General features: G+C 38.0%; 1 pseudogene; it reads right to left on the bottom strand.

Moving 5' to 3' along the window:
- Positions 1 to 22077, bottom strand: part of LOC102999705 (estrogen-related receptor gamma-like) — a 192151-nt pseudogene extending 170074 nt beyond the window's left edge.
- Between the last annotated feature and the right edge of the window lie 880 nt (positions 22078 to 22957).

The following is a 22957-nucleotide window of genomic DNA, read 5'->3' as shown; positions in this document are numbered from 1 at the left end:
TTTATATAAATCCACTCAGTCAATCAGCCTGGCCTGAAATTTAATGGATGTATCAGTCATTGTTGGTCCAGGGAGAGAGAACAGGCAGCAGATTCCACCATTCCATCTCTCTTCTTCCATTACCTTCCTCCCCATCCCCCCCCTTTTTTTTTTTAACCTCACCAGCTCCGATGTCTCCCTTAACTTCAAGCAAGGAGTCTTTCAAAGCTGTTGTTTTTAAAGGGAGAAATTCAAGTAAATATAAACTGATGGAAATACAGGAAGACCCTTTGGCTATTTTGGTTTTAAAAAAAAATCTTCATTTTCCCCATCCGTGTTATGGCAATTTTATTACATATTCAGCAAATTTACAGGAACATGATGTTCCCCTGACAAATTAATCACTTTCCAAGCATTTTAACATATAAATAAAATATCACCACAGGAGAGTAAAATCATCAGCTCAACTAGTTGATATAACCCTTCCTTCAGGAAAACTGACCTGAAATAGATTAAAGACCACCTCCCAGACACACACACAGACACACACACACACACACACAGACACACACACAGACACACACACACTCTCATAACTATGAGCTAGGCACTCAGACTACTGCTAACAAGGCTTTTAGGGACTTCTAACTTCAGAAGCCAGATTGCAGTGTTTAAAAGATAGGAGAAACGGAAGACAAAAGGACCTCTTCAAATATCTTTAACCTCACAACAATCTGCTAGAATCGATCTTCTCTCCTTCATAGTTTTATTTCTGCATTTCCTCTAATAATAATCATCAAATACTATATTTTTATAGTCCTATTCTTACCCTGCCATTCTAGGCAGGGAAGAAAAAATGCAAGGGGCTAGGTCTCTGTCTTTGCTTTGCGTTCCCCTCTGCTAATTTCAGAAAGTGAATCCAGCAATTATAAGTAGTAGGAGGCTGATAAGGAACCACACGTGCAGGAGAACTAGGTTCAATTCAAGCTTCCCTGACTAATCCTTATTATGACTCATTTCGACTTCAGAATTTGTCGGTTGAGGCAAGAAGCTAATTTGGCTTTGAGAAGTGAAATCTCAGTTTTGTACTTTCCTTCTACTGCTTCTAACAACCCATTATTAACAGCAAAGTAGGAGGGGGCATGAAGTATTTATGGAGTGCCCACTCTCACCAAGCTTTTTTTTTTTTTTTTGGCATGCTATTTTATTAGATCATTAAACTTGACATACTTTAAGTAAGAGCATTAATTTCTTTGGCTTCCAAACCCAGTCTGTACCATTGTATCTTACATCCGAAAATAAAATGCATTATTTTTAAAACCGATACCCAACATGACTCTCAAACTCTGATCCTGAGATGAACAGTAGGACATTCTGCCAGATCAGGAAATAGGAGCGGAAAGGCCCTGGTAGATTTCTCTGAACTGCTTCATCGCTCTGTATGCACAGATGATGCGTCTTCTGTTTGCACTCATCAGAAGACCTGTTTCCTCTCTCATCACGGGTTCTCTCACATCAAATACAACCAAGGTTTAATCTATATTTTAAGAAAATAAAGAAATCTGGCATCATGCCTGGGCCCGTTGTGACACCCCAAAACAAAAGATAACCAGGCCATGTTGACTGTCTTCAGTGCTCATGTAAATACCATTCTATTTATTAGCTCTGCTTTGGGGAAACCCCAAATGGTCACCTTACCTCCCTACTTATGAGCCTGTAAAAATACTGGTGATTTATTATTACATCCTTCTTCTTCCCTATGAATGGGGTAATGAAGTTTTTTACGGAGGCTATTAAGAAGCAACTGGGATGCTACTATTTGCTACTTATCCCATATAATCCCATATAATAACACCATAACTGCTATCAGAGGGCAACACTTAAAGCAGCTAAGCGTTCCGTAACTATAGCTGATTTGACGAAACTGTCAATAGCAAATTTCAAGGATAACCACTAAAAGGAGATTTACTTTTGAAATACATAATGTGTTACACAAAGCCTTTTATTAACATTTATTTATTTTTTGGTTCTAATTAAATCATTAGACTTACCAACTGACTACATAATTACAAAGTCAGCATTCTTAAAAAGAAAGTAGTAATAACACTAATTAATTTCCTTCTGGGTAGTTCCTTGACAAATTATGAAATTTCTCTTTTAAATTTCCTGACAAATATTTGGGCACATAAGATTTCTTTAACAGTTGATGCTCATGTCTTTAAATAACACCTTCAGTGAAGATGCCAATCAAATAAAAATAAAATTAACATCCAGATTATGGATTTTCTGAGAGAAGATGAAAGAATACATCTGTAAAATGCTAAAAAGAGATGTTTAGAGCAAGTACATGTTCATTTACTAAGCTTCCATTGACATTTTATGGAAATAAGCATACTCTAAACTCTTCCTATCAAAATAAGTATACATTTTTTCATGATCTTAAGAAAAGTAAGTTATTACATATCCCAGGCAAAGCTGACACAGGTACATGATCTGATGAAATCATATGAATGTAAATTACTCAAAGATAATATAAAGCTGGCCCTGTCCAGATTAGATCAGAGATGTTCTAACACCCGAACCTCAGAATACAAAAGGAGATAAAACATGCTCAGGAAGCCTCATGCCTTAAGTCTTAAATAAGAACAAAACTTAACAAACAAACAGGCAGTCAGGGTGAATAAAAGCAATTAAGGTAATATGTAAAAAGCCTGTGTTCTTGTATAGATATTTACATTTTTTTCTAAAACATTTCATTACTTTGTACATTGATGGAGCCTAAAATATCTATAAGCGTTCCCTGAAGTTGCCAATTAAACACTGTGTCAACTCCTGTTCTTGTAGTTAAACCATTGCCATCACCATGTACATGTTATTTCTAATTAATTCATGTCTCTCTTAACTTTGTCCTTCTTTGCCTGTCAAAAGAGTAGGCATTCAATCATCAGCCAACAGTATCTAAGTAACTCCAGGAGCAATAGATTACTTCCAGGAAAAGATAATTTAAAACGTTACAAATTCTGGGAAAATATAATCTTGGGGCGGGGGCTTTATTTCTATAATGGTATGATGCAAAGCTGGGGGTGAATGTTGTATTGTTCAGTGTGGGGCTGGGGAGAGAGAGAGCTGGGATGTGAGAGGAAGAACTGCGGCGCAGAAGAAGAAAGATTAGGGGAGAGGACAAACCAGGTATGCTCTAACGCTCCTGAATTTTATTTAATGCCTTTAAATTTTATGGAGTTACTTGGCTTACGACAAATAGCTCATTTTATCTGGCCCTGGAAAATGGATTCAAATGCAGATAAAAAGGAATCATTTCAAATACTTTTTGGAAAGTGACTGGTTATAAATACATTTCCTTGAAATAAAAAGTGTTTTATTTGAACAACTATGAATTGGGCTGCTGCTTATATTTTGAATTAGCAGTATGTTTCATTTTCATGCATATTTCCCTCCAAATAGACATTGCTTATTTAAGTGAGGGCTAGAGCTTTACTGGCTCAAAAAAACAGCTCCATTAAATTTACTTTGCAACTGAATTGAGTCAAGTGGGATGGAGTAAAGACACCCTAAAGAATGTAGTCTATTCTAGAACACAAACACCACATGCCTTTCTGGACAGATACAACCAGGGGAATGATTCACAAACACATTGTTTTTTTTCATGGCTCTATCATAAGCTTGTCCATTAAAACATAAAGAGGTTAGATGTAATATGTAACATTATCCATGTATCTGTAAGAATCTATACAGTAAAAATGAGGGGAGTGCATAAAAAAATCATAAATTAATTTAAATGAAGCTCCTACCCCCTACCCCCAAATTATATTACCCCCTAAATGATTCTCAGGAAAGAAAACAGGAACAGTTTGTTTCAGTCTCCATACTACTAATGACATTCATAGTTCTAAACCTTCACTTAGAATTTAGAAATCATTTTCATATAGACTAGCTCTTCCTAGATTTCAATGACAATTTCAGCCTGGTAAATTTATCTTGTTAGATACCAGGAAGTCTTTTAAAACCATTTTGTTAAAACTTTCCTTATTTCAGTATAAATGGTTTGTTTAAGTCCAGTTTACAATTTCTTTAAGTATTTAGTTTTTGCATTCATCAGGTAATTCCTAGAGGACATGCCTGTCCATAAGGTTTATCTAGACCCAAAACACACAGAGTCCTACAAAGATTCCTACGATTGAGGGCTTTCATTGCATATTTAGGATATATTAATGGATATGTTGAATTCCATAACAGGGTTTGGTATACAGCAACTAACCAAAATATTTTTGACTGGCCACCTATACAAATAAAATTAACCTAACATTTTTTTCTACTTGTTTTTATCTAGTAGAAAAAAAAGAACCCAGTATGTATAAATCGCAATTCACTAAAAACTCAAATGCATTATCCCCGCCTGCCCCCACCCGCCACAAACAAAATCAACAGTTTCAGAAAGGACAGAGTTGTTTTATTTCTGTTAAATCAATGCCTAAAAATATTACATTTCATCAGTTTCACTTATCCTGAAAAGTCCCCAAAGGTTCCCTACCCGAAGCCGGCCATATTTTCAGTGCAAAACAGGCTGCGCACTGCTAATCTAAATCTAGATAAAACTCATGGGTTTGTCATCTGCACGATGATCTATACATCTCTATGTCTATGCAAATCAAATGCTTTTCTGCGTTCCTTTGAGCATTCCAAAGCACCCAGGGCTAAGGGAGCTTGAGGTTCTCGCAGATTCTTCCCCTGCTCCTCCTCTCCTTTCCCTCTGTGGATTTACACTAGCTACCTAAATAATTCACACTGCCTGCTTTTCAGCCCGAATGTTCCTCGGAAGAGGCCTACAATGAGCTACTGCAGTCACCAGATGGACCCATGGATGCAGCAGGTGAGGCAGTTGGCAGGACGCCCTGTCTGATGCTGCTTGCTTCGGCACGGGCCGCCTTTCTTTCCAGGTACATTATCATCATCTGAACACTGAGCAGGAGTGCAGTTTGGGGGTGGGGTGGAAGTGGGGCACTGGCAAACCCTCTACAAGCATTCCTAGAGGAACCGTAAATTACCAGCTGCCCTCCTCCTCCCTGCCCCTCCACCTCCAGCAACCCCGGATTCTTTACGCTGTTGCTTTGTTAGTGGGTTTTCGAAGACCATGGTGAAGGTTTCACAGTGCCTTTTGGCCCTATGCATAAAGAAGGACGCATCTGTTTGAAAATTCCACCTCGGCTTAACAGTAAGTGAAGAAAAGAGGATTCAAGGGGATGGATACCGGAAAAGTCAGGAAAACTAGGAGGGAGAAATGTAGTCTCATAGACACTTTGCAAAAAACACAAATGAAGGGAAAACACAGGTGAGATGATTCAGCTCATGTCTGCAATGCATTTGTATCAAGGTAAGCTGCCCTTTGCATCTAGTGAGTGGAGAGAAAAACTGTATTTTTCTAGCTTTTCAGTGTTGCAGAAAATATCAGCTGTGCCCAAGTTTGAGACAGTTCTTTGTCTCATATTTCTAGTGCCATTTCCAAAAAGCGCAGCATTTCCCTTCCAAAGTTCGTAATTCTATAGGACTGGAAGACAAAAACTGCCATGCATATCACTTGAAATTGGAAGTTTGCAACCTCATGGTGCCAAGCTATCATGAGACGATCACTCGGTAACACGTCGTATAAATTTTAATTGAGTATAAACACTTGACAAAAATTCTCCTGAGTTATTTCTGGCATATTCAGATTGGTAATGGTACCATGACACCATGATTTTAATCTTTCTATAAACTTAACTGATGCCAGTATAAATCTTATTACCTAACTTCACTAATCATCTAATTATAAACATCCAAAACTGCGACAGAGAATCATTTTAATGACCTGAAGCAAACCAAGCTGTATCTTCCAAAAAATAAATAAATAAAACACTTGAATAAAATGCATTCACTGAAAAGAGGCTGCAAAGACAGAAAACTGCTTTGAATTCCATCATCGAGTCCTCGGGCAAATTGAAATCCCAGGCTTTGGGGAACAGCACTGGGTAGTTTTGCAGGACTGTTGGACAAAGACAGTAGCTGTGAGATTATCTCGAGATTAAGGGCAAGGTTTCCTTAGAAAAATTACCTTTCAATAGTCATTTACTTTGATTAGAATGAATTTACTAATGCACACCTTTCCCTCAAAGTCAAACTACACAAACCTTCTAGAGTTCAGATACATCCCCCTTCCTTTTCCTATGACCTCGGAAATATCTTTTCTTACCTGATCTTTTAAAGCATTTTCCCCCTTTCACTTCCAGTCTAAGAAACAAACCACACACAAGTCATTTAGAGCATTTTAAGATGTAATGGCAACTTTCGGGATCAAATCTTCAAAGGCTTCACAAGGAAGCAGGCAGGACCAGACTTGACTGCTCTAAGACCCCCAATCACACTTTTGCAATATTTAGGATCTAAATGTACCATTTCTAATTGTGTTCTTGGGGGCTAACTTCCTGTCAGCTCTAGAAGGCCCAAATCAGAAAATCAGAAAATCAGAATGGAAGCTCCAACTTGCTTAAGTTTTATGTAAAACCTCTGCTACCTAAATTCCTGAAATCATTTTCTGAAGATTGACCCAAGTATAAATTGAAAACTTAAGTATATAAAGTCCCATTTTAGAGTGGTTTTTTAATGCACTCAAGATCATTTTATATTTTTATCATTTATTTCAGGATCTTCGTGCCCAGGACAGGGCCTGCACATAGTCAAATATTTTGCAATGAATGATCAAGAAAATGCAGTTTAATGCACTAAATATTGATTACTTTAATGATTTAAAAAATTGCAAAGGAATGCATGTAATCATTTTGATGCAACGTGAGAAGTTACTATAAGTAATCAATTGGATGCCAGAGAGTTGGTTATAAAAAATTCACTTCAAAAATCAATTTTAAATTGGTATCTTCTAAACTCGATTTCATTAACTCTCATTAAGCTATTTGCCCACAACCTAATTAATGTACATAACCAAAGGTACTTAATAATACTAAACAGAAGGGACTGGACATTTCTTAGAAACACATGAAAAGGCAAATGGTAATAAATTAACATTTAAAGATAGTAACTGTAAAATTAAATATAATATTTAGCATTTATATATTTTATAATGATGTAGATGTGTGTTCAGATTGCCACAGTTAAACTGGCAGGCAAGATTACTTCTAAAATAAAAGTAGTAGCAAAGTCTCAGCTAAAAAATAACTGCCATTTAAAAAATTAAAGAAGAGTAAGTATAAGCAAAGGGTGAAGGAATGAGTGGGTAATTACAGTTTAAGCCCTGGATATAAAAGACAATACGGTAATGTATGGTATAAGATGCTGCTGAAAATGAATGATAATTAAAATTTTGATTTCTGACATTGCAAAATTATTCTTTTAGAAAGTCTATATGATATTCTCAAACAGATCCACCTTATATAAATATCTATATTTGAACATACTTTTGGAGTATCAGAAATTAGTGTCATACTATTATATACATATGCAAAAAACATTTGCTTTTCCTGTGTTTAAAGAAGAGTCAGTACCTGTGTGTGTCTGTATTTGTGTGTATGTGTGTGTGTGTGTGTGTGTGCAATACAATTTCTGTAACTGATTTAATTGTTATTTCCTTTATTTCAGATGCCTTTCTGGATGTGACTATCTTAAAGTTGCAAAATGCAAGTTAGTCTAAACCTAATAGAGAAAACATAGATATCTAAATTTTAGCCTGATATACAGTATATACTAGAATTAGCATAATTTAAAGAAAAACATATTTATAGGTGACCTTTCTCTTTCCTAAACAAAATATCGACAAAGTGATTCAAATGCCATAAATTCAATGCAATGCCCAACTGGTTAAACTCATGCAGTCCCCTATGTTAACTATGATCTTTTTTTTGCCAGCTTTCTTGCCACTATGTAGGTAGTGCTGACTGAAAAAAAAAAAAAAAAAAATTGGGGGCGTTGTGGTTATGATCTCTAATGAAATTACTTATTTTATTTATTTGTGGTTTACCTACCTAGGTGAAAGTATACATTGAGTCACATAATTAAACACAAAAAATATCTTAGAATAAACCAACCAACAATATTCTTAAGAGGTGGGAAACACAGCACCCTGAATGACTATCGACTTTAAATTTGAAGTCAAGACAGTATGTTTGCAAAATTCACCTGTAATCCTGGTTCAAGATTTCCCCAGACCACGTTTGCTCTGCTCTGAAAGTCTGAGAAGAAGTGTCGACATAAGTTTTGCATTTACAGTTTAAAAACAGAGAGAGAGAGAGAGAGAGAGAGAGAGAGAGAGAATGAGCACAGATCCCTAGCACGCCTCCTGGGCACCTAAACAGAAGTATTTGCATAGCCCTTGAACACTGTTTAGCAAACAAAGAGTGGACAGGACCAGAGTGGCTTCTATCTGCCAGTCCTGCCGTCCTTTTTCAAAGCAAGGCAGGGGTTCTGTTTTTAGTCCACACTCTGGTTCAGCGTTAATCCTGTTTTATGTTGTTCACACCTGCCGCTGACTAGCAGCCTGCTGATGGGTCGGAGCTCACGCTGCTCAGACAAATCCCACTAAACTGAGAAGCCGGACAAAAGCTACTGGACAGAGCTGGAAACAAAGCCTGATCAGAGTCGTGAATACAGGAGAAGCAGACCCCACCAAAATCTCTCCTCTCATTTGCAGACAAGCCTCCGATGTCCCAAATTTCCCACCCAACAGTAAATGCAACCAACTGGTCTTTTTTGAAAGCCTGAACCCCATTGGCTTATTTATATTCCTTGGCTTTTTATGTCTTTTGGTAAAATGAATGCCAATACAGTAAAAAAAAAAAAAAAAAAAAGAAAGAAAGAAAGAAAGAAAGAAAGAAAAAGGAAAAAGGATTGCTAGAGTCAGATGTACATGCTAGCCACTCTTTGTGTCCTTACCAAAAGAATCTGTATGTGAAACAAACCTCATTATTAATTTAAAATATCCTATAGCTCACCTCTCTAGTCATAGAATTCTACATCCAAAATGAACAGAGATAGAAAATATATATTCTGCCATCAGTGGCCACCGGGTGACCAAGACAGTGACTTGTATGCTAAGACGGCTCTGCTCCCTCCCCATCCTGCACTGCATGTGCCTAATAGCACACATCAAAAGGAATGAATTCTTTTTTGATCTTAGTACCAGCGATAAATCAAATTCAGTGACACAGACAGGGGGGAAATGCACCACTAAGGGAAAACTCCAAGACTGACAGTGGGACCAGTCGGAGGCATCCGCTCCATCAAGTTCCAGTAAACGATACCCACCCTCCCTCTCTCGGAAACAAGATGTAAGCTGTCATATGCTTACCCAGAGTGAGAAAAACTTACCCGGTCCTGATGCGACCCTAAGTCAAGATGAACTTTCTGCTGACATTTCCAGCGGTGGCCCCGGAGCCCCTCCCTCCCACCTAAAGAGTCAATTTCCTTCCTTTCTGGGAGCCGGGTTCTTCCCGCTGGTGGGCACCGAGAGCTCCTACTGGCCAGCACAGGGTGGCTCCAAGAGGAGCTGCACATCTGGGGGGGTCAAATGAAGACTCTGGGATCATTTTATTACATCTCCTGAAGCACCTTTCCTGCCTGCACACAGCCAATAAAGCATCAAGGGCTCCACTGCCGACACTCGGGGAGCTGCACATCTGCCTAACCCACAACGGTGCATAAATTTAATGGAGCACAGTTTTAATACTTCTCTGGTGGGGGGGGGGGGAAGCACGCAAAGCGCTAACTAGCCAACTAACGTTCTGTTAATGGATGGATGTGGGGATGCCATAGTTGAGGTGTTGGCATCTTCTTCCCAAATCGCTTTCCAACTATTTACCCTGAGCAACGTGCTGTTTTGGAGGGTCAGTCCTCGCGAAGCCTGACTCACTTGCGTGTGCCGTACTCTTCCTCGGCAGGTGAGAAATTTACAGGGCTGCTCAGAAGCAGCTTGGCTACCACAGGTGAGAAGCCACATAAACGCACACTTTTCCAGTGTGTGTAAGACTGTGTTCTTGGGAACTCTCTACTGGCGCTAAAGAAAAGAGTCGTCGTCAAAAAATGATACTGTAATATACTTGCTATGATTGCAGACAGAATTCATGTGTCTTTCATGATCGGACACAGCCCATCCTAAAATTAAAAATATAGTTTTTGCTTTCAATTTGTTTATGGGATATGGACAGTATAGGAATAAATTCAATTATTATGTGGAATCACACAAAATTGCTTATATTTGACCATTCCTTGACCTAGAAAAATGGCCATTTCATGGGGTTCAACCTAATTTAATTAGAATCCTAGTATCTCACTTTCATGCAAAAAAGCCTGAAGTTTTGTCAGGGCATTTCGTAACTCCAAACTTGACTTTCCTCCTCATGTTCCCTCAGAAAGCCACCTCAGATTCATTTTGGGTTTTTTTTAAACCCACTATGAAAATGAGAAAATTTATTGAAGTGTATTTCAAGACTTGAGCCTATTAAGATTTGGGGTACACAAGCCCTAGCTGTCAAAATTTCACTGAAAATCAAGTTTTGCACGTTAGACCATCCACTCATTCAATGGAGTGTTCACTCTAAGGCTTGCCTTTTTGAGAAGCAACTTGGTAATCCCATATAACAAAAGAGTAAATGCTTCATCCCACGGACCAAGACTACACACTGATGGAATAGGATGGAAGATCTCATCCTTGAGGTCCTTCGCTAAAGGACTTGAATCATGGATGATCTTTTCTTCCCCCAGCGACTTTGTAAGTTTGCTCAGGACAGAAAGATTTCAGTGTATCAGCAGCAGTAGCAGCTCTCCGATCAGAGGATATTTAATGTTTTGCATGTAGTATTGGCGATGGGATGAATACCCTCCGATAAGACGGGGAAAAAAGGAGCCTCGGCTGTGCAATTGATAAAGGTGTGCTACCTGCCGCGGCCTCCCAGTGCAGCTCCTAAGTTTCCCCACTTCTGAAGAAAGTGAAGACCACCTTAGTTGGAGGATAGTGCTTTCCTCGGGCAGGAATTTTCATTTCAGTTTGAATCTTAAACCATTACATTGCCAGTGATGCATTTTTATGTTGACAATTGACATCTTCGTAAAAGAATGAAACCTTCTGAGCGACGGCTCAAAAGCATGAAGGTTGCCTGCAGTAAGTACTTAATTTATTTTACATCTAAATGGAGCCCAGCTGTTTTGAGTTAAAATTTAATAAACCTTAAATGGATGACCTTTCTTGCACAGAAAGGCCCAGAGTTGCAAAAACGAACTTTCCAATGAAATATAGTTTAAGGAACTAGTGCTGAACAAAGGGCTAGTTAAAGCTGAATGCTTTGTCAATTTATCAGCTTGTGAACATTCTGTTCCTGGATTCCCCACCGCTGCTGGATGTATAGAACGGTGGTGCCTTGCTTAATCGAATACTATTGATTCAAGTGTGTCACAGTGATCTCATGGAGAGTAATCAATAGTAATCCAAAATCAATCAATCTGCTCTTGCACTATCATTTATCAAATCTGAATACACCAAATTATTTGTAGGCATCAAATTACAAAGAAGAGAAAAGGGGAAAGCCAGGGAAAGTTCATGGTTTATACTGAAGCGCAAAACCAGTCACTCTCTTTTTTAAGGGGAGGTGCTTTAAAATGGACAACTATTTGGCCAAATGCATTTATCTTCTCATTAACCTATCCTAAATTTATACTGAATCTCATTCCATTTCTGGGGAAAAAAAAGTAAGATTTCTTGTTTAGGAGTTGGCTGCTTCAGCACAAGTGATAGAAACGTAAAGATGCCCCAACTTACATAGTAGGTCACACCAGCATTTTCCAAGTCTGATAAGCTAAGTTTCAAATGCCTGTCACCCATCTGCTGGTAAACAAGGAGACTCGATTGGCACAGGACATAACTGCATCTTCGAACATCAGAAATGATGGTTAATGGAATTGGAGTGGAAAAAGAAATACTTAATTTCTCCAGAGAACGTACACATAGATGCACCTGCTTATCAGAGAAGCTGCTGTTGACGCTGAGGGTTCCTTTATCAACAGATTCACCTGTAATTTCGTCCAGGTAATAAATCCTTCTATTCATTATAGCACACTCAAAAGCACCCCTACTATTTAACTTGAAGGAAAAAAGGCACAGAGTGTCTAGAACATTTACTTTCGCTAATGTAAAAGTGTTGGGGGCTTCCCTGGTGGCGCAGTGGTTGAGAATCTGCCTGCTAATGCAGGGGACACGGGTTCGAGCCCTGGTCTGGGAAGATCCCACATGCCGCGGAGCAGCTGGGCCCGTGAGCCACAACTACTGAGCCTGCGCGTCTGGAGCCTGTGCCCCGCAACGGGAGGGGCCGCGATAGTGAAAGGCCCGCGCACCGCGATGAAGAGCGGTCCCTGCACCGCGATGAAGAGCGGTCCCCGCACCGCGATGAAGAGTGGCCCCCACTTGCCGTAGCCGGAGAAAGCCCTCGCACGAACCGAAGACCCAACACAGCCAAAAAAAAAAAAAAAAAAAAAAAAAAGTGTTGGCATTTTACTTCATTCCCGATAAGCTGGTGCTAGTAGAGGTGATTATCCTTTTCTTATTCAAAGCCTATCAGCATTTCGAAAAGCTCTCTCCATCTTATCAGGTGTATGAACAGCACAGTTACTGAAAACAGTTTCTACGGCTCCTCTCTCTTTCTGCCAAGCTATCTGATAAACCCCCAACTAACTGTATTTACACACAATCAAACAGAAGTTGTATCTTCCGCGCGCTGTGGCCAGATTCCAGTTTGCCATAGGTTTTTCTGCTGTGACATTAACTTAACAAAAATGTCAGTAGCAGTACCCCAAACTGACAACAATCAAGAAAACACTATAAAAGCACTCAACTAGAATGCACGACAAACAGAGACGAAAGAAAAACAAATACGAAAAGTTGAAGGCAATCTCTTTGGAATTCGGGGTGGGTTGGGGGAATAAAGCCTACTGTGTATGCAAATCGGCATGAATATCATGCACTTACCTTTCACTAAAGTAAATGGTCCTTTAGCAAAACAGATGAATAGAAAAACAGCAATTTTAAAAGAAAACGCTGCTGGGATGGAGGGGGTTCAGGAAAGTTTTTAAGAACTGAACGGGCACTTCCTCATATTTCAGGTTATTTCAGTGTGGGGCAGAGAGGTTCTATAACGTAAGCAAAGTAAGACAACAGACAGTATCATCGAACTTACCCCATACACTGAAGACAAGACAGAAAGCAAGGCTGTAACATATGGTGACCACATTCTCAGGATAGATTTTCCAATCATTAAAACCCTCATAAATGCTCTAGACATTAAAGTTTTGTTCACTATAAGGAAATTAAAAAATACAAAAATACAATTTGAGTGTTCAACCTCATCATTTTTCTCATTCTTCAGACTTAACCCACTGAACAGTTCCATATAAAGGTATGAAAAAAGAATCACCCTCCAGACTAACATAAGTGGATGATCTGCTCTCCATTTCTATCTGGTACAAAATGCTTACCCTAGTTCATGGTTCATACAAATTGAGAGACATCCCTAATCGTTTCTGGGTAGCTCTTTGGAGCATGAAAGACAACAGTGATATTTCTCGAACATAAGAGAAATATGAACTTTACTTCAACAACTGAATAATAAATTCCTGACCCTAGGAAAGAATCTCTGCTTGGGCTTCTGTGCATAAATTGCACATTTGTTCCTCACCTCCCTTTGCTGAATGGCTAAGAGAGAACAGAAAACGGCAGCCACACGCTCCCACCTGAGCCCAACTCCTGATTCTGTCTAGACTCCAAGAACAGAATGAGCCTTTCCTTAGATGAGGAGGGCAATAAGATGAATTAGCCAAGTGTGCAGCTCAGTACAATTCAGCTGATGGTTGCCTTTCCATCTGTGACACTATGATCCCATGACTGATGAGGCAGGTCTCATTTAAGTCTGTGGATAAAAGGGATGCTTCTGTCATTTCATAGGACCCAGAACCAACTGTATACAATCACTTTCTCATATACATCTTTCCCCTTCTTTGGCCATGAATAGTTGGTTATGGGTATGATATTCTTCCTCAAAATATCTGATCTGTTTTAATAGATTAATGGCTGTGAAGAAAGCATTGTTAGAGTATTCTTTCATTTATGGAAAAATGAATACAATTTAACATGGCCATCTTACGTTTTTGGAGAAGTGAAAGTACTACAATAATTTGGAATTATGGAGGGCAAAGGGCCATTGATTGAACAACCTCACATTTGAATTTTTCTCTTAAGTACCTTAGTCTCTATAATTTTTTATATGACTCACTATTTTTGCTCACTCTGAACATAACTTTAGATATTCTTTTCAAAGCAAAAGAAATTCTTATAAGTATGAACTGTAACAACATTTTAGCTGCCTTGAAAAGGACACCTTTTCAAACATTTTTACTCATATTGTATTAAAAAGAAAGTAAATGTTATTTATTTAACGAGTCCTTTGTTTAAATTCTCAAAAGCATTTTCAATGAGTCAAATCTTCCTAGAGCAGATGAAAAAGGAATTATCACATACAAAGATACCATCCTGATCATGGAAGAGAAAAAAAGAATTCAGTATGCTTCTGCCTATTTTCTGTGCCTAAGTTCTTGATTTACTTTTTTAAATTTCATTTTTTTTTTTTTTTTTTTTTTTTTGCCTATTGAATAAGCCAGATAAAAAGAAAGAACAAGATTTTTTTTTTTTCTTTCTCAGAAAATGTATGCAAAGTGCAACAAAGAAGAAATGTCCCTTGTTTCCAGCGGACTGGCAAGGCTGCTGCTTCAGACTCTCCACTTGTTAAAGTCTTTATATACATCACACGTAAGAGCAACCGAGGCTCCCCACTTCAGACTTTTTAAAAAAGTAAATCCCATTATTATCCCATTACTTCCAAGACAGTAAAAAGATGTGAACAAGCTTCAGTTATACTCTTTTTTTTTTTTTAACAAAACTCATTATCGTCTACGCTTTCTGTATTCCCACAGTTAGAGTTTTAAAGAGAAGTAAGCAAACACGCTGGTTTTCATTGCACTTCTACTAGCCATCAATCTCTAATACAATATGAGAATTTATTGGGTAGCTTCCCTTTTATTTAGTACCATCTTAAGCAGCTGTTTGCGGAGGTGTACGAGGAAGCAAAGTTAAATTGATATGTCTGTGATATGCCTGACAGCCCTTAGTATGGCTAATATTAATTTGTTTTCTTTGGCTAGGTAACTGCTGCCAAAGCATATTATACATAATGTGTACTTCCAATCAAAATGATGAAAAGTATATATGCAATTTTGTTTCACTCAAAGCAAGAGGAGAAGGCACAGAGGAATGTATATGACAGAGACTGCCTTTGATAATCAAAATATAAATTTGCTTCCAAGTTCATTTTTTACAATGTAATCTGATCTTAGGTAGGCTCTCCATGAGTTGAACACTTTAAACAACTCTTTTAATAGATTTTAAATGCCAAAAGCCAGTGTTTTTATTTATTATATTGTGTGAAAGAATTCCATGTAGCCAGAGGCTGCATTTCTAATGGCTAGTGTTGCATGCTATGTATTAATATTCAAATGCACATATAGATCTATGCCAGTATATTGAAATGGACTTTAATTGGCCCGTGAGAAGCCAATTTATTTAAAACTGTACTTTTTCTTTTATTGCTTTGCCTTAGTGAGTTATCTTCCAAATATACATGCATTGCCATCAATTAAAATGGCAAAATATTTGAAAAATCAAAACATAAAAAGCAAGTTCCCTCCAAACATTCAAAAAATTTTTTTGAAAATTAAAAGGGGGGATGCAATAGTACACATACACAGCACACACACAATCTAAACCTTCTCAATCTGATGGTTTTGTATAATTGATTAGAAAATACATTTGGAAAATACTGAGAAATAGTGTCCAAATCAGAGAAAAAGAAACATCTGGCACTTCTGTAAAGAAAAACATAGAGAGGAAGGATGTGTTTGTTATAATTGAACGGAAATTATTCTTATTAGCTATGTTTCCCAGACTTCGAAAGTAGAAGTCTAAAATGAACTTGAAACAAGAATAAGATGCCAGGTAAATCCTTCAAAAGGCAGAAGGCTGTCACTTGACACCCTCAGATAATAAAGGAGCTAACTTTCAGCAGACGGATTGGCATAAAGAAACAGCAGGATTTTTTTAAAAACGAGAAACATTAAAATCGCTAAAGTACTCTACAAACAAATAAAGGTAGGAAATGAATCTAGGACTTTAAACAAAATATGAATTAGAACAAGAATTTGAATAGAAAGAGCATTTGGATAAGTGGTTTCTCTCAACACTCATTCAGATTCACTGAGCAAAATCACAGACCTTTAAACTTACCTCTTAGAATAAAATTCAGAAATTCAGAAATCTATGATGTACTTTATATGGATATAATACTTATTAATTTTCTTTATGTGTTTTTAGCAAAAACAAAATGACATTTACGTAGTGAGGATAAGTGAAATTTATATTTTGCATTTATTTAAAAGCTATCATGTTTACATTTAGATATATTTGTCAGGCCCAACTGTATAAGAAAACAGTGTAGCCAAGAGCTAATTCAAAACTGTTTCTTGGATATGGGCCCAAACCATTAAATTATGTATTTAGTACTAGTGGCTTATTTCCTATTTTACAAATTATTTATGATTTCTAGATATTGAATTTTAAAATGATAATAATTAACAATTTATAAAATCAGAAACAAATTAATGTATTAGGTGACCTGTTACCTGTCTGTTACATAGTAGTTAAACCAATTTAGTTGAAAATCAGACTTGGTAAATACCTGAAATACTAATTCCAGGTTAAAATTATGCATGGCAAATTTAACTGGACACTAACTGATTAGAAAAATACTTGAGATCTACTTTATTATATAAATATACATGATCACTCTCGCAGCATACCTATATTCTACATACATCTCTTCCCATGTATATATATGTATTTCACATGCATACTATACATGCACACAAAGGCACACACGTGTGTGTGGTATATTCTACTGACTGCTTTGGATTTTAAAGTAGCGTATGTGTATCTGTATTTATAATAATGGTATAGACCATGGGCATCCGTATACACATGGCTATGAAAACAATAATCAACAGCAAAACACACAAAATGCAGTAAGAAAAAATGTCAAGCGGCAGAGATGCTGGATGTCATCCCTGGGCTATCAAATACACACATAAGTATGATTGGAGAAAGAGAACCTAAATATTTCACTGTCAGAGAATGTAGAAAACAGCAATTCATTTCTATCTCATGTGCTTTAGGACAATGACAATTTAATACAAGGCCAGTGGATGTAAAAGAGATAAAAACTGAACAAACTGGGCCAGGGTAATCAAAGATTTTCTCCAGAGAGCTGACTAGGGCCGGAGCTCATATGCACTTATACCAGATCAACACTGTATTGTTTCTTTCTTCCATGAATTTGCTAGGAAGCAAAATTCAGAGCATAGCTTATCTGCTGCAATGACTTAAAAGTTCTAGTGAGATGCTGTCCTCTTATTTCAAAATGCTTGATAGGTGATTCTCAAAAGTTTATTTGATATTAATTGGTGTCATAGAAATCACGGCTATCAATTGCCACTTGTATGACAAAGTATCGACCATAAGCACAGATTTTAATTTATTTTTTGAAATAATATAAGCAAAACATTGAGTGCTGAAGAGCACTTTAGAAGTCAAACAAAGAAATACTTTGTTTAGTCACTAGGCTAAAACAAATGTTGAGGAATTTTTCACAAGTGATACAGACTTGAGGTTCGGCATTATGCCTACCTTCCCAAAGAACGGCCTCTTCTTTGTCTGCAGTTCTTGCAAGAGTGAGGTATTGTGAAAATATTGTTAAACAGACTCATAGAGAAGTTACCTGCCCCCTTTGATGAATAGCACCACGGACCTAAAATTAATTGCAAAAGTATGGCCCCGGCTAATGAGATGGTCCTTATCTTTTTTCAGCACAAGAAGCACAAGTATATTTCTGTTGGCTCGATATTTTACAAAAATGCCTAAAGTATTCTTAACTCAGTAGAAATCTGATTAAAAGACTTCAAAGGCACAAAATAACATAAATTCTAAGATCTGGAAAATTTGAAGTTAAAACTAATTTCCTGCATTATTTTCCTTTTAAACCTTTATTTTCTTTTTTGCTTTGAAAAGAAGAACAGCAAAAAAATCTTTTCTCTGGCTTCTATTAGCATTTTTTTTAAAGCTGAATTACAATACCATTCCTTATAAGGTGGCCAATATACATCCCAGGTCAGATTAAATCAAATAAATATATCAAAGGCCATCAATTTAGAATTAAAAAAAAGAAAAAAGAACAATGATACTGTATTGGGGGGAAAACACTGGAAAAATGATCATCCATGCAAGAGAATTAATGGATATTCACAAGGGCTTTGCTAATAACATGGGTTAATTACCGCTGCAACACACTAGGCTCAGTAAATAAAGCAGCAGTGCCATAAACACATGAAGATGAGAAACCCATCTCTATAAGAACCAGCCAACATCATCACCCTTGCCTCTGACCAGGAAATGGGAAGCTGTTTTCCAGCCCTTTCTGTAAAAGGAGGATTTCTAAACTTACCACCCAATCTGTACAGGGTAATACATAAATACACTGACACAAAGGGCTAGTGAAGCATGGGGGTGCCCAGCACTTACTCACCACTCCCATCCAACATTGATTCCATTAACTCAGAACACTTGTTTTGCTTACTCCAAGGAGAAAAATCATATGTTACATAATGCACACTGTCTGGCTATTTTGACTATATATAGTTTGGGATATGTACAGTAGTTATTTAATTTTTAGAGAAATAGAATTAATCTGTTCACTTTAGTGATGTGATGGGCAAGGTTACGAGACTCTACAGCTTAGGAACACTCACCCCTAAGTGCAGCTGGTTGTCACTTCCAGCAATTCACAAAGAAATCATCTGAAAACCCCTACCTTTAAGGCTGCAGGTGTTTTCAACAGATTTACAGAGAAGAAACAGGAAGGAAAAGTAATATGAGCTCCAAGTCTGGAGTTTAAGGATTCCTTCTTAGAAAAATAAACTTAAAGACTCTGTTCATAGTTCTCAAAGAAAATCACATCTAAAGTGACGTAGGCAAGCTCCCATCTTTTTAAAAAAATTGCATCCACTCTGGTTTAGGCTTTTTGTCGTTGTTGTCATTGCATACATTTTTCCTTCCTGCCTATTTTTATCCCATGTATTTTGACATGATAGTATTACTTTTGGATAGTTGTATTTCAATTTACTTTTAGCTTTTAGCAGGGAGAGATGAGGCAGAGAAAAGAAGCAAAACCCTGAAAAAGAAAGAGCAAACCTTACAAAATAAAACTTGCATAGCTCCAAACAGGAATCTTAAAACACAAATCTGTTTAATTTTGGATGTCTGGCTTTCCATGATCAGGCTGAAATTTACTGAACTGTTCCCTCCTCGCCTTGCCTGTTTTGGAGTGTTTCAATTGCCTTTCCTTCTTCCAGCAGCTGTGACAACTGTTAAAACAGTCCGTAAAATTAAGTCCGCTCTATAATCCTGTAGTCAATGTTACATTTTCATCAGAGGTTGAAAGGGAAGCATGTGACGAGCACACTCATTTAGAATGATTAGACTGACACATATGTCAAAATGAGCAGATATACTATTTTCATCTATTTATGCTATCAGTTATTACTGCTATTAAATGTGAAACAAGCTTTCAAGTATTATTCTCTTTAATGTGCTAGCACATTTCCTAAAATAAAAAATACATAGTTATAGGTTAACATTTTAGGCTCTCCTAATGGTGGTCAATAAATGGCACGAATCTTTTTAACAGCTTCCAAAGCAGAAATTGTCCAATATTCTCCTCTGAAACTGCATAACTCTGGTTTCATTTCAATGTATACTCACACGTGATGGGGTTTAACCCAGCACATTTACTATGAATATTAATAGCATGTATAAATTCTGTGGTTTATTAATTGAGACAGAGAGGCAGATGCGTTACTAAGCATGAGATCTTTCTGTCTGTCCGGTGAACCACGTAACCATCAGAACTGCATCCAAACAATAAATCTGTATTTTTTAAAGATGACTTTTAATTGAGCCAAAAAGAAAGCTAGTTTGAATCTTGCGCCAAAGCCAAAAGGACATGTGTCCTGATTTCATTTAAATGCGTCTGCTTTAAGAGGCTTATCTAAACTAATTATTCAAATTAGCTGTAAGAAGTTAAATTCAAGGAAACTACAAAGAAGCCTGGGGGTGGGGGTGGGGGGGTTAAAGTTTGTTTTGTTTATTTATTTATGAGAGAAAGTTTCGAATTGGGTGAGCTTGGATAATGCATTCTTCCTGACATGAAGACATATGAAATTCTCCAGTGGGACAGCCTCCGGCGCGCGCTCACCTTCAAACTTCACTTGAGTGGGCAGTCCTACCTTTGTTTATTTTTCATTTTTATTTCCAAACAATTTAAGGTTGTTTCTTCCTTGGAGTGTTTTCTACTGACGCAAGCACTGCCTTCCAACCTTTCAGTTCTTCCTAAATCCATCCCTCGGCTAATATCCCTTGCGTGAGTGTGTATGTGTGCAAGCATGCACACATACACGCGCACACACACTCACACTCACACGCACGAGGAGCCACTGAGACTGCAAGTCACTTTTCATCTCTTGCTTAGTTACAAACCAAGGCAATATGCAGTCACTAAGGACCGCTAGTGGACATCTACCTATAATGCACGACCTTCTCCTCTGGAGAGTTTTATATTTTCTTCACTGTCTATAGAGAGAAACGTTTGCCAAGAGCACTCTTTTCAGAATTATAACAGTTGGTATTACTGTAATGGGAAAGCAAAGCCATACAACTGACTCAACAGAAAGAGGAACCAGTGACAGCTCCCGTGATAAACTAATATTTCAACGGTGGGTTGAAATTAAGTTTATGACCCACTCATTTACACAAGAATGCCTAATTTACTCCTTTTACCCCCTACTCATATGTCCCCCACCTTGAGCGATCCAAATATGTATATTCCCATGTGCATAAAGATATTCATAAGTACCAATTAAACTGCATCTAAGGACAAAAGTACTTTTCTGCATTTTCTGGACACGATACATGAAACAAATCCACAGTCTCAGCATTGTCTATTCAAGGGGAAATTTAGAAAGTCACTACTGTTTCTTCTTTAGTGTTTTTTTTCCTCCCCTTAAATATTTATAATGTGTGAAAATCTCATGTTACTTAATGGACTGATTTGTCAGTTAAGTGCTGACTTAATGCTAACCATGCAAATAACATTATTCTAGCCCCCAGACGGCACAGGGCTAGTTTTTAAATTGTTCTCTGAAGGAGAATTAGTAAATGTGCAATTCTGCCTCTAACTCTGCGCGGTAAGAAATGACAGGGAGCTGAAAATATCTGTCAAACTGCAAATACATAAGAGGCACTCAATAGTATAAATCAGTTTGAATCCTGTATTTTAAAACATTTTTCCTTGGGAAAATGGGTCCTAGTAAAAGATGCATTTTAACAGTTCACTAAGCATTTGTGCCAAGTGCCTATTCTTAGCACCTGAATAAGAAGTGACTGTCACCCAGCTGTTTTACTGACAGTCACTGAGCTTTGCCTCAAAGGTAACATTGTAGTCAGAGAACAATTCTCGACTTACTGAATTAGGAGATCACCCTCAACACAAAAGGCACAAGACAGACACAAACAAGCGCTCGTGCGCACGACATACCCAGGGCATTACCTGAATCCGTGCGCCAAGATCCATTCCGTTCACCCCACACTCTCACCCCCAGGACGAGTTTTAAAAAGGAAAGAAAAAGGTACCTACTCTTCCTCGTAGTGCAGGGAAAAAGATTCAGGAAGGCAAAGTTCTACCGAATCCATGTGCGACCGGCAACCATTATTTGCGCACCCCCGCTATAAATCAAAGTTTCCTTGACAGAGCAGAGCGCAATTAACACAAATGTTCTCCTGGTGACAAGCCTATAGGCACAGCCAGTTGGGACCAGAGCTCTCACACTCTCCTAATCAAGGACTTAAAGCCCCGATTGGAGCTTATTAATATGAAGTAGAGCTTAACATATGCAGTCCCACCGGCCCAGGCGCGCAGCCGATTGGGGGGGTCTCCGCCCAATCAGGACGGAGGCGACTGGAGGCTGCGAGGAGCCGCGGAGCCGGGCAGGTACTGAGGGTGCAGAGACGCGAAGGGGCTGGGAACGGAGCGGGAGAGAAAAAGAGAGCGAGGACCAGAGACCGAAACGCTGCCCGTAGATACTGGGCTCTGCCTTTTCTTTCTTTCTTTTTCTTTTCTTTTTTTTCTTATATTTTTTTCTCCCTCCCTCCCCGCCCCCCCCACCCCGCTCCGGGAAGCGAGAAAAGAAACCTAACTAATTTAACCCTCTAGGCACTAGAGGGATGTGTGTTGGGTTTCTCACCTAAGATCTCTTTTGCCTCGCACAGAAGAACTCACGCAGACTCTCAGTTAATTTGGGAAAGGATTCTGCGGAAGGTAGAGAATGAAGTTTGTCCTGCCGTAGTCTTGTGTTTTATTCCACGGGAGGGGGGCTCCTTCTTATTTAGTGCTGTACTTTCTCATGGATCCGTCATCATGTCGTTGCCTGTTTCCCTAATCTCTACTGGGCATTAAAAAAAAAAAAAAAAAAAAATCCAAGACATGCTTTCTAAATTGTTCGGGCATGTGAAGTGGGATCGTCATCTTTGAGGTGGAATGCAGTTTTACACAACTACAGAAGAGGAAAGCGTACCTCAAGGCAATTTGCGAGAATGGCTATGTAAATTCTATGTGTAAACATTTCTTTACCTGCTTCTATCTCTCTACCTATAGATATACAATGCATAGCTTTTCAAAACAAAGGTAAACAACTGCAGAACAAATTGGCTGCTCCAGTTTCA

This window comes from Balaenoptera acutorostrata, chromosome 1 (genome assembly GCF_949987535.1).
Source record: "Balaenoptera acutorostrata chromosome 1, mBalAcu1.1, whole genome shotgun sequence".
In the NCBI taxonomy this organism is placed as follows: Eukaryota; Metazoa; Chordata; class Mammalia; order Artiodactyla; family Balaenopteridae; genus Balaenoptera; species Balaenoptera acutorostrata.
This window is presented reverse-complemented; position numbering and strand designations above follow the sequence as displayed.